Source organism: Pleurodeles waltl, chromosome 4_2, assembly GCF_031143425.1.
Source record: "Pleurodeles waltl isolate 20211129_DDA chromosome 4_2, aPleWal1.hap1.20221129, whole genome shotgun sequence".
Lineage (NCBI taxonomy): Eukaryota > Metazoa > Chordata > Amphibia > Caudata > Salamandridae > Pleurodeles > Pleurodeles waltl.
Window position 1 is genome coordinate 866,556,720 of NC_090443.1, and position 11,676 is coordinate 866,568,395.

The window sequence follows — 11,676 nt, forward strand, 5'->3', positions numbered from 1 at the left end:
GATACACAATGGCACTGAGTGAAGTTGTCAGGTATGGAGCAGGTGTAAGCAGGAGCAAGCTTTAGACAGGCAACATGAGCAGTCTGCAAGCTGGAAGGAACACTACCATGAAGCATGTCAATAGGAACATAAACCAGAACTCTAGCTGACTTGAAGAAGTTGTGAATTGAAGGCTTGAGGGACAAGCACTCTTAAGTAGGACTCAGTGAATGAACTGCATCCGTGACACTTTGTATCAGCATGCATGCATTGAGCAGATCTACTTCTCTTGCATGTACAATATTTAATTCCTCAGGATCCCAAAACTATTCTTTAACAGCCATCTTGCGTTGTGTGTCTAGATCAATATATAAACAATAGGGGTTTAACAAGACGCAAGAATGTACTTGCGACTCTTCATATCAATGCTGGGCACCTAATAACATACCATGCCACTACTCAGAAACAATCTGAACATCAAGGTTAATTTAAAAAAATGAGTCAGCAGGCACTTTTGTAAAATGCTCTTGAGAGGACAGATGTGAAAGGTGGTGGCAGTCTGTGGGTAGTGAAAGCACCCTACTCTGAAAGAGTGAAGCATTCATTCCTGGGACCAGATGTGTTAGTGGGGTTATCCAGTTGTAAATGTAGTGACCTGAGCTTGCATCATTGAAAACATTCTGTAAGTTCTTCATGAAATACATAATAATGAAGCCTTTATGAGTAAAAAACAAGGACTGGCAAAGCCAATAGCCTAGGCGTTGTAAGAGTGCATTTTGCTTCTTTTTTATTTGCAAATAAATGCAAAATGCAAACAATTAGCAACAATATAAGACACATGAGTGGATGAGCACCCCAGGTACACCAGCCTTAGTGGTGAAATGTCTTCTTCAGGTGTCTGTGTCTGTGTTATCATTTCAAATGTCTTCACTCAGCACAAGGCACGAAATGGAAAGAGTAGGCTCATTGCCCCATGCTGCATGCTGTGGTGTGTGGAAACAAAATGTGAATCACAGTTGAACACACAAGGTGACGAAGAGGACTAGCACAAAGTCCCTGTATATATAGTTAAATGTGCTTTAACTATGAATGTTTGGAAACCCTGATGCTGGCTAGAATGCTAATGTTGTCTGTAAGTCAGACAGTGAGGAAAAAATGTATTAAGTACAATGGAAAACAAGCACTCTCTTAGGCATCCTGGAGTGGTGGTTATTTCTAAAAATAAATTATTGCCACAAAAAAGGAAAACATGAAATTCTGTGCCATCACATAGACACGTCTGACTTATGCTGTGATAAAAAAAATACATGCAAAAAACATTCCTTGATACAACTGTTTTTCAATTACGTTTTTTAATTACAAGCCTTTCAGTTATTCCACATATTTTAGTATTTTTTGAAGCAGACAAGAATAATTACCAACAAACCAAGACCTATATTCACAGGCTTTTAAAACAACGCAGAGCCAGGTTAAACACGATTTGAGAGGAGTGTGAAAGAAAACAATAGGCGCGAGGAAGCGTTTGCGGTGTTTGCCTATTTATAATAATTGAAATAATCCTGGAAAAAAAGACTCTGGCCGGCACGCAGAAGAGGGAGTGTGTGGAGGCTCAAGGTTAGATTGAGGAGTTCAAGCAACTCTCTAGTACAGCAGATAGTCCAAGCAGCAGTGGCTCCTCTGTTATGGCGGAGGAGCATCCCCACACTGCTAGAGCCAGCAGATGAAAACATGTAAAATAACATGATAATAAAGCAATTATTACAACTGCTTTATTTTCATTTTATTTTACATGACAGAGCCAAGTCTTGAGAGCGGGACCATCCTCTGGCAGCCACAGGATGGAAGGTCCCACGGAGAGAGAGACACGGTCTAGTCTCTCCGCGGGAACATTCGGGAGAGGAAGTGACCTGGCAGCGACAGGATCGGATGGAGGGTAAGTAGCGGTGGGGCATGGGAGGGGGTTTATTAGGGGTTGAGGGGGAGGGACCGGCCTCTTCCGCACTGCTCATCGCGCTGTGAAAGAAGTTGGCCGGTCCCCGGGGAGAGTTTCTCATTAGAGTTTCCTTTTGTACCATGAGCATTCCGCCTCAGCGCCATGGCAACCAGCCATGACGCGGAGGCTGTGAGGGCCGTGCTTTGCGTTTTACGCAAAGCCAGCTTGGCCGACTTGCTCAGGCCTGGTGTTTTGGACCAGGCCTGGGTCGGCATGAGGTGCGCCCGATGCGTGTCGCGTTGGGCCGGGTAGCAGCTGTTGTAGTAGCGTGCGGGTCGCCGGAGTGACCCAAAAAGAAAAAATATGCTGGGGGAGGGTGTGCAGTGCGTCCATCCCCAGGGGCCTCAAAATATGATTGAAGATAGCCAGGATGGGGGGATGCAAATAATGGAGAAGAGGGTGAGGCCCTCATAGTAGATGTTTCTACAGGCCCTGAAGGGCATTTAGCAGAGGTTGAGGCCTTGGTGGAGTCAGATAGCCTGGCCCAGGAGCAGACTGGGCCCAGTAGTGGCATGAGGCCACTGGATCTCTATATCAAAAAAGAAGGGGGGGGCTGGGAGATTAAATGGTCCAGTGTACAGCCTCTGAAGTGAAATCTGTATGAATGAATGCCACACTGTTCCAAGAAGGAGATTGACACAAGCACAGGGAGACCCTAATGTCAGAAGCACAAGTTCTCACACATCCAGTTGGATGTCATGCTTCATCATAGGGCATGCTCCTCGTCAGACCGGTGCTGCAATGTCTGACGGGCTCCCCAAGAAGGGGTCTGGAGGTCTTTTTCAGTGCTTTGCAAGATGAAAAGCCGGACACTGCCGCCTTATAACATCAAAAGAGGAGAGTAGAACAAAGGATTAAAATTGACTCAGAACCCCTCTATCCATCATAACTTTATTGGCTCAGACTGGGGTTGAGGCCAAGATTAAAAAAGAAAACGGATGGAGTGTCTCAAGTTAATGCTCAACCACTCACTCAAATTAGCAACATAGAGGGAAAAAGCACCATTATGTGAGTCCCTCTCTAATGGGTCGACATGTTTTGCGTCTAACTGGTCCCAAGGGATCCAACAACGCTTCTTCAGGACCAAAACAAAATACTTCTCCTGAAACAGGATATGTAGGGATCTACATGTGTCTGTGAACATCAGTCACTTTGTCTACGGTCACTTACTTTCTAAATGCTGTATTCCAAATCAATATAATGTATAGGAGTTGCCCTGCGAAAAATCAAAAAGAAAAAATATATGCATATCAATAAGCGTCACATTAATAACAACCCAATTCTTCATACATGCACGATGGTGGGTGGTGTCCAGTGGGTGGGGTTCAGAGAGTGAACATGTGATAAAGTGAAACAGCTTAGTTATAAAATATGTATACGTGATAAGTAGTAGTGTGGCACGGTATGGGAAAAAAACAATGGCTTACTGTCCTGGATTCAGTAAACGGCTCCCTAGGTAACACTTGCCGTGGGACTGTTGCACTGGCCAGAACAATACGAGGCAGATTCAGAAAGCTGTTAGTACTATTGTATAGAACAGGTGGTCTGTCTCCTACCTAATATAGGTAATCTAAACACTAAAAAACTGGGGAAAGATCGCTCATTTGATCCAGAACCCATCTGCATGTCTGTACACTAATTAGCTTTGAACCCCACAAATACCCAGTACCTGCTATTAGCTTATATAGGGGACATGGGGATGATACTAAAAAAATCAAATCAGCATAATATGGCTGAATGAGATCATTTAGCTAACGGAATAATGCCAAAGAATAACAACAGTATAAAAAGAAGGATAGAAATATACATAAAATGTCAAACGCTACCCAGTCCGCTAGACTTGTATATACGGCTCACAACAATGTAATGAGTGGAAATTCTAGAAATATGTAGTTGGATTACGAAAGGACAGTTAGCTAGTAACGAGGATAGTAAGTCCAACTCGTTAACACAGTCAAAATTTAAATGCGCGTCCTTGCGGGCGCTAAAGTAGTCCCCGGGGGTTACATAATGTTAACACTGGCAAAGGTGCGTTTAAATAAATGGACAAATAAATAATCATTACGAACGGGGCCGTAACCGCTCGTACATGCGTGCATACTTACTAGTGGGCAACCGGTCCTTCCCTGAAGACCTACCCCTCTGGCAACGTGTCCTGAATACAGGTATCTAACGCTGCCAGCAACGTATAAACCTGCTGCAACCCGGAAGAGAATAACTTTCCAGTGCAGCCGAATAGGAATGTCGATGCACGTGATAGGTGGGCATGAACATGGACAAAGGACAACCTCGATAAACAGGTATTCCTAAAAAGCGAGGAAGGACTCTGTATTCAGCTAGATATATAGGGGGTCATTCTGACCCCGGCGGTCTAAGACCGCCGGGGTCAGGGTCGGCGGGAGTACCGCCGACAGGCCGGCGGTGCCCCGCAGGGCATTCTGACCGCGGCGGTTCAGCCGCGGCCAGAAAGGGTAAACCGGTGGTCTCCCGCCGGTTTACCGCTGCCCTTAGAATCCCCCATGGCGGCGCAGCTTGCTGCGCCGCCATGGGGGATTCTGACACCCCCTACCGCCATCCTGTTCCTGGCGGTTCGCCCGCCAGGAACAGGATGGCGGTAGGGGGTGCCGCGGGGCCCCTGGGGGCCCCTGCCGTGCCCATGCCAATGGCATGGGCACGGCAGGGGCCCTCGTAAGAGGGCCCCACAAAGTATTTCAGTGTCTGCCTAGCAGACACTGAAATACGCGACGGGTGCAACTGCACCCGTCGCACCTTCCCACTCCGCCGGCTCAATTCTGAGCCGGCATCCTAGTGGGAAGGTTGATTTGCCCTGGGCTGGCGGGCGGCCTTTTGGCGGCCTCCCGCCAGCCCAGGGCAAATGTCAGAATCACCGCAGCGGTCTTTCGACCGCGGTGCGGTGTTCTGACGGCGGTACCTTGGCGGACGGCCTCCGCCGTCCGCCAAGGTTAGAATTAGGGCCATAGTCATTTATCCGTATAGGTAAATCCCCATAGTGGAAAAAGACAGTCAAGTTAAGGATCTTAAAGTCGTGAGTCATAACAGGCGAACACACATCACTTCAAATAATTATTAGTTGAAATGCGAGAGCCATATAGATGTCTCTACATATAGTCAAGGTGAAAAATGAAGTAGAGAAACTTCCACAATGAGTCCATCCTGTAGTCTGGTTCCTAACAGAGAGCAGAGACTCACAGTATATGTAAAAAGACATAGGGGGTCATTACAACCCTGGTGGACGGTGTTAAAGCTGCGGTAATACCACAAACAGTGCAGCGGATAAAAAAAGGGAATTATGACCCAGGCGGAAACCGCCAACAAAGACAGCCACTTTAACACACCGCCCGCCACGGCGGTATAGACAAGCAGCGCGGCGGTCACCGCCAACAGACAGGCGGAAGACAATGTACCGGCCATAGTATCACAACCCGCCAATCCGCCACCTTTTCCAGGGCGGATTCACTGTGGATAAAAACACGGCGGAAACAGCTTTTGCAATGGGAAAACGCTCACCTGAACACATCCCACGAGGAACGAGGACTCCATGGACCTGAAACTCCAAATACTCCCTGCCCTTGTCTTTCTGCTCCTCTACGAGCACCATCTACGTAGGCGCCGAAGACAGTGGTGAGTACTGCACCTATGACATGGGGGAGGCAAAAGTTAAGGGGGACACCCACCAAACACCCCCACCCCCTTCCTTGCATATTACAACATACACACCAATGCATCCACAAAAATCACAGTAACAACCCACAATCCCCCCGGAAGAATGAAAAGACAAAGCAAAATCCGTTCAAACATTGTAATGTTGCAATATACATGTCTTTCAAAAATATACAGATATATACAAAATTCAGTCAGAAATATATACATTACGAGAAGTAGTGCAGATATGTACATAAAAATGTCCATGCACCAACAGTCCAAAAATGCATGGGCGAGGCCCACAAAAGATACCTGACCACAATCGGAGAGAACACTGCCAGGGCATCAGATAGAAATACTACAGGCACCTCAGGGGGAAGGGAAGGGGGGGCACCTCAGCCGGATGACTGCAAAGCCAGATCCACGACTGGGCTCCATGCCCATTGATGTATCCTGGGGAGTGCAAAGCCACAGTCTCTCAAGTCTCTACAGTGGGTGGGTTGCCCACTGTGCCATCCTGGGGAGTGAAAAGCCACAGTCTCTCAAGTCTCTACAGTGGGTGGTTTGCCCACTGTGCCATCCTGGGGAGTGCAAAGCCACAGTCTCTCAAGTCTCTGCAGTGGGTGGTTTGCCCACTGTTACATCCTGGGGAGTGCAAAGCCACAGTCTCTCAAGTGGGTGGTTTGCCCACTGTTACATCCTGGGGAGTGCAAAGCCACAGTCTCTCAAGTCTCTACAGTGGGTGGCTTGCCCACTGTTCCTTCCTGGGGAGTGCAAAGCCACAGTCTCTCAAGTCGATAACATTCTCCACTGGTTCTGGGGGGGACTGGTGCCCAGAGTGCTTCATCCTGTGCAGGACTGAGGTAGTGGATGCATGTCTCCACTGGTTCTGGAGGGGGACTGGTGCCCAGACTGGATGAGTCTCCCCGTGAAAGTTCCTGTCCTGTCACTGTCCCAGCTGCACATGGGATAAGGATGCCTGATGTGGCGGTCTAATCATTCCTACCCGGTGCTTGCCCTGTTCAGCGGTCTTCACCATGGCGGTCTTTGCCCTGTTCAGCGGTGCTTTGCCATGGCGGTCTCTGGACTGTTCAGCGGTGCTTTGCCATGGCGGTCTCTGGACTGTTCAGCGGTGCTTTGCCATGGCGGTTCTGGACTGTTCAGCTGTGCTTTGCCATGACGGTCTCTGGACTGTTCAGCGGTGCTTTGCCATGGCGGTCTTGTAGGTAAGTACTAGACCCCTTGACTAAAGGTTGAAGAAAGTGATCACAAAATGTAGATAGAAGTTCTACGACAGAACCAATACCCGACACTATTGGTCGGCCGGGTGGGGGAAGCACTTCCTTATGTATCTTTGGAAGGCAATAGAAATAGGGTGTGCGGGGATGACAAGTGTCTAAGAACTCTGCCTCTTTTTGAGAAATCCACTGATTGTTGCGAGCTTCCTCAATTATACTCCTTATAAGGGTCTGCAGTCTTGGTGTGGGATCTCCTGAGATAAAGGTATAGTATGTGGAATCGCTCAAAAGACGTAAACATTAATTCCTATAGTCTTCTAAATTCAAGATAACTATCGCCCCGCCCTTGTTGGCTGGTTTGATAACAATGGTTTGATCAGTAGCCAACGCTGCCTGCCTGGATCTCTCCCTGCCCAGGGGCAGGTAGGGCATGGGCAAGGCAGGGGGGGCCCCTTCCAAGAGGAAGGCCAAGATTGCTGGGGAGGCGGAAGGGGGCAGCCAGGAGTAGAGTTCAAGAGTTGGGGGGCGAAACAGTGCCTCCCAAGGGTGTGAGTGGGCAGGCAGGGCAGGCTGGGGTACTTCCTGGGCCAATGCAGGAGGGCACAGAGGTGGGTAGGCCAAGGCAGCAGAAGTTTGATGTTGGGGACACCTGGGATTTTGAAGCCAGAATACAGGAGCAGAGGCGCATTGTAGCAGAGACGGAGGAGAGATGGGCACAGTTGTGTAGAGGCAGGGATGGGGCTTGGTCCGGGAGCAAGCAAACGAAGCGGCCAGCCGTGTTAGTGAGTGAGACAGGGCCCCCGGGCCAGACATTAGGGGGAGGCAGTTGGATGTGGGTGCCCCAGGTAGAGGTGCGGAGGAGTCCAGAGGCTTGTGCGGCCTGGGGTTCTGGCGGCACGATGAACATGAGTGGCGCACACAGCCATGAAGGACGCAGGGGTCAATGCCAGTGGTGGAGACTGGCAGAACGAAGGTGCTGCCAACGGGGCAAAACACGGCCTCAGGACATTGGTCAGAAGCAATAGAGGGGTCTTCGGTGGCCTTCTCTACGACGCAGGAATGGGGTCCTCGCAGAGATGGTATGCCATGTGGGGCATGCAGACAATTCGTCAGCTAATGTACTGATGACTGGTGGAGATGACAGCAGGTAGGAGATGGATGATGAGGATGTGGTTGATCTCGATTATGAGGAGGAGATGGGTGAATGGGAGGACGGGGAGATTCGTGAGCCGGAGGTGAGCGGTGGTAGAGGGAAGGGGAGAGGGCACAGAAGTGGCGCAACCTCTTCTTCTGTTTCTATCTTGCAGGAACGCTAGGCTGGTGGTGAACCAAAAGAGGTGCTTCGTGGAATGGCACGTGGTCACGGGGAACGGAAGGGTTCATGGCCTCTGGTGTCAAGAGGCAAAGGTAAAGCTCGAATGGTGGTCGGTATGGGGGGAAGGACATGGAATTGGTGGGACTCACACCCATAAGTCCATTGGGGTCAGAGAGTTTTCAGTTGATGAGATCCCTGCAGTTGGGGTGATGCTAGAAAGAGACAACTCAAAGTCAGTGGCATTGGCAGCTTAAACTGGGGTTAAGTCTACTGGATGCGGGGTGGCACAAGAAGAGGATTCCTTATATGGGTTTGGCAATGCTATTAGGCTCCCATGTAGCAGAGAAAACGAAGGCACGGATATGGAAGCATGAATATGTGGATGTTTTCAAGCTCTTACATAGAGACATACAGGCTAAGGAAGGTTCTAAAGCAGAGGAGTGGGAACTGGCTCGTCCACCACGGGTACCAATAACAATGGATAATTGTACCTCGGCTTTTTTGATTTTCGCTAGTATATATTGCGAGAAGTTCCCAGATAGGGCTATAGCATTGTTTAAGTACATGGACATTATACGAAAAGCTCAGATGCATTTGGGGGGTTTCGCCCGGTTGAGCTACGATGAGGAGTTTAGGGCAAGAGTGAGTATTAATCCTGACAAGCCATGGGGGGATTTAGACGCCGAATTATGGATTCAGTGGATGGTGTTGTCGCAGTCCACTGCCTCTACGCACACTGCAAGTGGTTTACTAGTGGTATACAAGCCTTTTCAGGCCTGTCCCGCCCAAGGAGGGCCGGGTGTGGGTCAGCTGACTCTAGTACCCACGACAGGAGCCTGTTGGACCTTTAATAAAGGTTTCTGTTCCAGACAGCCCTGTAAATTCAAACATGACTGCTCCAAATGCGGGGGTCGTCACCCAGTCACTCAATGTTTTTCACTCTCTACACCATCTGAACAATGGAGGGCGTCCAAAGGAAGAGGCATGCAAGGCGCTCCTCAGCCGAAGGGCTCCTACGCCAATTAGGCTGGAGGTTCTTCTGCCCTGGCTGCATGTTTACGCGGATAAGGACATGGCTTGCAAACTGGAGTGGGGTTTCAGAGAAGGTTTTAGGGTTAGCTATCAGGGCCCTAAAATGAGGAGATGGGCAGACAACTTGCGGTCTGCAAGGGATATGCCACAAATAATGAGGGACAAAATAGACAAGTAAGTGTCATTGGGCAGAATTGTGGGCCCGTTTTTTGATTGGCCAACTCAGGATCTCATGATCTCCCCTCTGGGCGTGGTCCCAAAAAAGGCGCTGGGTGAGTTTCGCCTGGTACATCACTTGTCATGGCCGGAGGGTACTTCAGTAAATGATTTTATTGCACCAGAGGACACTAAGGTGGTGTGTGCCTCTGTGGGTGATGCCATTAAACTAATCTGTGGGTGTGGCAGAGGGTTGGAATTGGCAAAATGTGACATTCAATCGGACTTCAGGCTGCTGTCCATATACCCGGATGATTTTGAATTGCTGGGTATGCAGCTGGATGGGGCAATCTATGTGGACAGAGTTCTCCCGATGGGCTGTGCTATATTTTGTGCGCTGTTTGAGGCATTCAGTACCTTCTTTTAGTGGGTTTTTGTCAAAGTAAGTGGGCATCGGGCGGTGACTCACTATTTGGATGATTTCCTTTTTGTTGGAGTGGCAGGATCTGGGGCTTGTGGGTGGGCCCTGGTTTCCTTTCAGAATTTGCCTCACCAGATGGGGGTACCTTTGGCTCCAGAGAAGACGGAAGGGTCGCATTGCATACTAACATTTCTGGGCATTGAACTGGAAGCTGAAGCTTTAATAGCGAGATTCTAACATTTTTGAGGCGCATAAGGTCCTTACACAAGATTGACTTTTGTACAGCGCAAAAGCTGTTGGGTTCCCTCAACTTTGCTTGTAGGGTTGTGCGGGGGGGCAGGACATTCTGTAGGCGGATCTGGCTTGCCATGTCAGGGGTTGCTCTTCCATACCACAGGATACGTGTGTCCATGGGACTGAGGGAGGACATCCGGGTCTGGGAAACATTTCTGACATGCTTCAATGGTGTATCCATGTATTTCTGTGAGGAAGACACGGTACGGCAGGTGCTGATATTCTCTGATGCAGCAGGCGCCACAGGTTTTGGGCTTTTTTGGGACGGTAGATGGTGTGCAGAGACATGGCCAAGGCAATGGCTCAAGCAGGGTAGGAGTATTGTGTTCCTGGAATTCTTTCCTTTACTGGTGGCTCTGGCAGTATGGGGCAAAGAGCTTGCAAATAGGACTGTAGTTTTCCATGTCGACAACATGACAGTTGTAGCGCGTGTGAACAGGCAGAGAGCAAGGGATCTCAGGGTGCTGCATTTATTGCGCATTTCATGCTTAGATGTCTATCCTTAAATGTTATTTTCAAAGCTGCACACATCCCTGGGGTGTATAATGAGATGGCAGATTCCCTGTCTCGTTCACAGTGGCAAAGGTTTTGCACCCTGGCACCAGGAGCAGAACAGACCAAGACAGTGGTCCCGGCAGACATTTGGGATTGGGGGGCGTGATGATCACTGGGTTGGTGGAGATGTCTTTAGCCGAATCCACACGGCAAAGTTACCGACTGGCATGGTTGGAGTTCCAGAGTAATGAACATTTTTCAGGACATTTTTGGCTACAGAGTGACAGAGAGCTTGAGTTGCGCGCATTGCGTTTTGTATTGTTCCTGATACACAAGGGCTTATCGCCTGCCACGATATGGGGCAAATTGGCAGGTGATTCCTTTTATGAGAAGCTGTTTTTTGGTTGTGATCCAGCTAAGGAAGACATGTTGAGGAAGATGTCGAAAGGTTGGGGTCGGGTAAGATTAGGGTCAGTTAGGGCAGTTAGGGAACAGATTACGTTCGAGCTGTGGCGTGAGATACTGCATGTTCTGCCAGTATGGACTCTTATAAGTTGGCTCTTTTCTGTTTATGCATGGTGTGTGTATGTTTTTTGGTGCTTTCCGAGTGTCTGAGCTTTTGGGAGTTGGTAAGACTGAGGGATTTTTGATTTTGTAAAAAAAAATTGGTACAAGGAGATATTACAGTTTGTTTTCTTTTCAAGTTGTGTGTCCGGTCCAAGGAAGGAAAAAATGGTCACATGGCTGGTCGGGCATTCCTTCATCCACTGGGCAGCAAAATTTGGGAACATTTTTTTTTACGGACGTGCGCTGGGACTGCCTAGTAAACAACATGACGTTTTCTGGTGCAGGAAGAGTGGCATGAGGTGGGGTAATCTGCTTCCATTCAGAACATCTGTTTTGCCGACTTGGGGTTGTCCTGACTTGCTTTTGCTTCATCTTGGGGAAAATTACCTGGTGAAACTGTTTGGGCTCACACTACTGCAACATATGCAGTGGGACTTGGAGCTGCTCAAACAGAAATTGCACGGCACATGCTTGGTGTGGACTGAGTTTGTGCCTCGTCGAACATGAAGAGGGCCTATCAAAG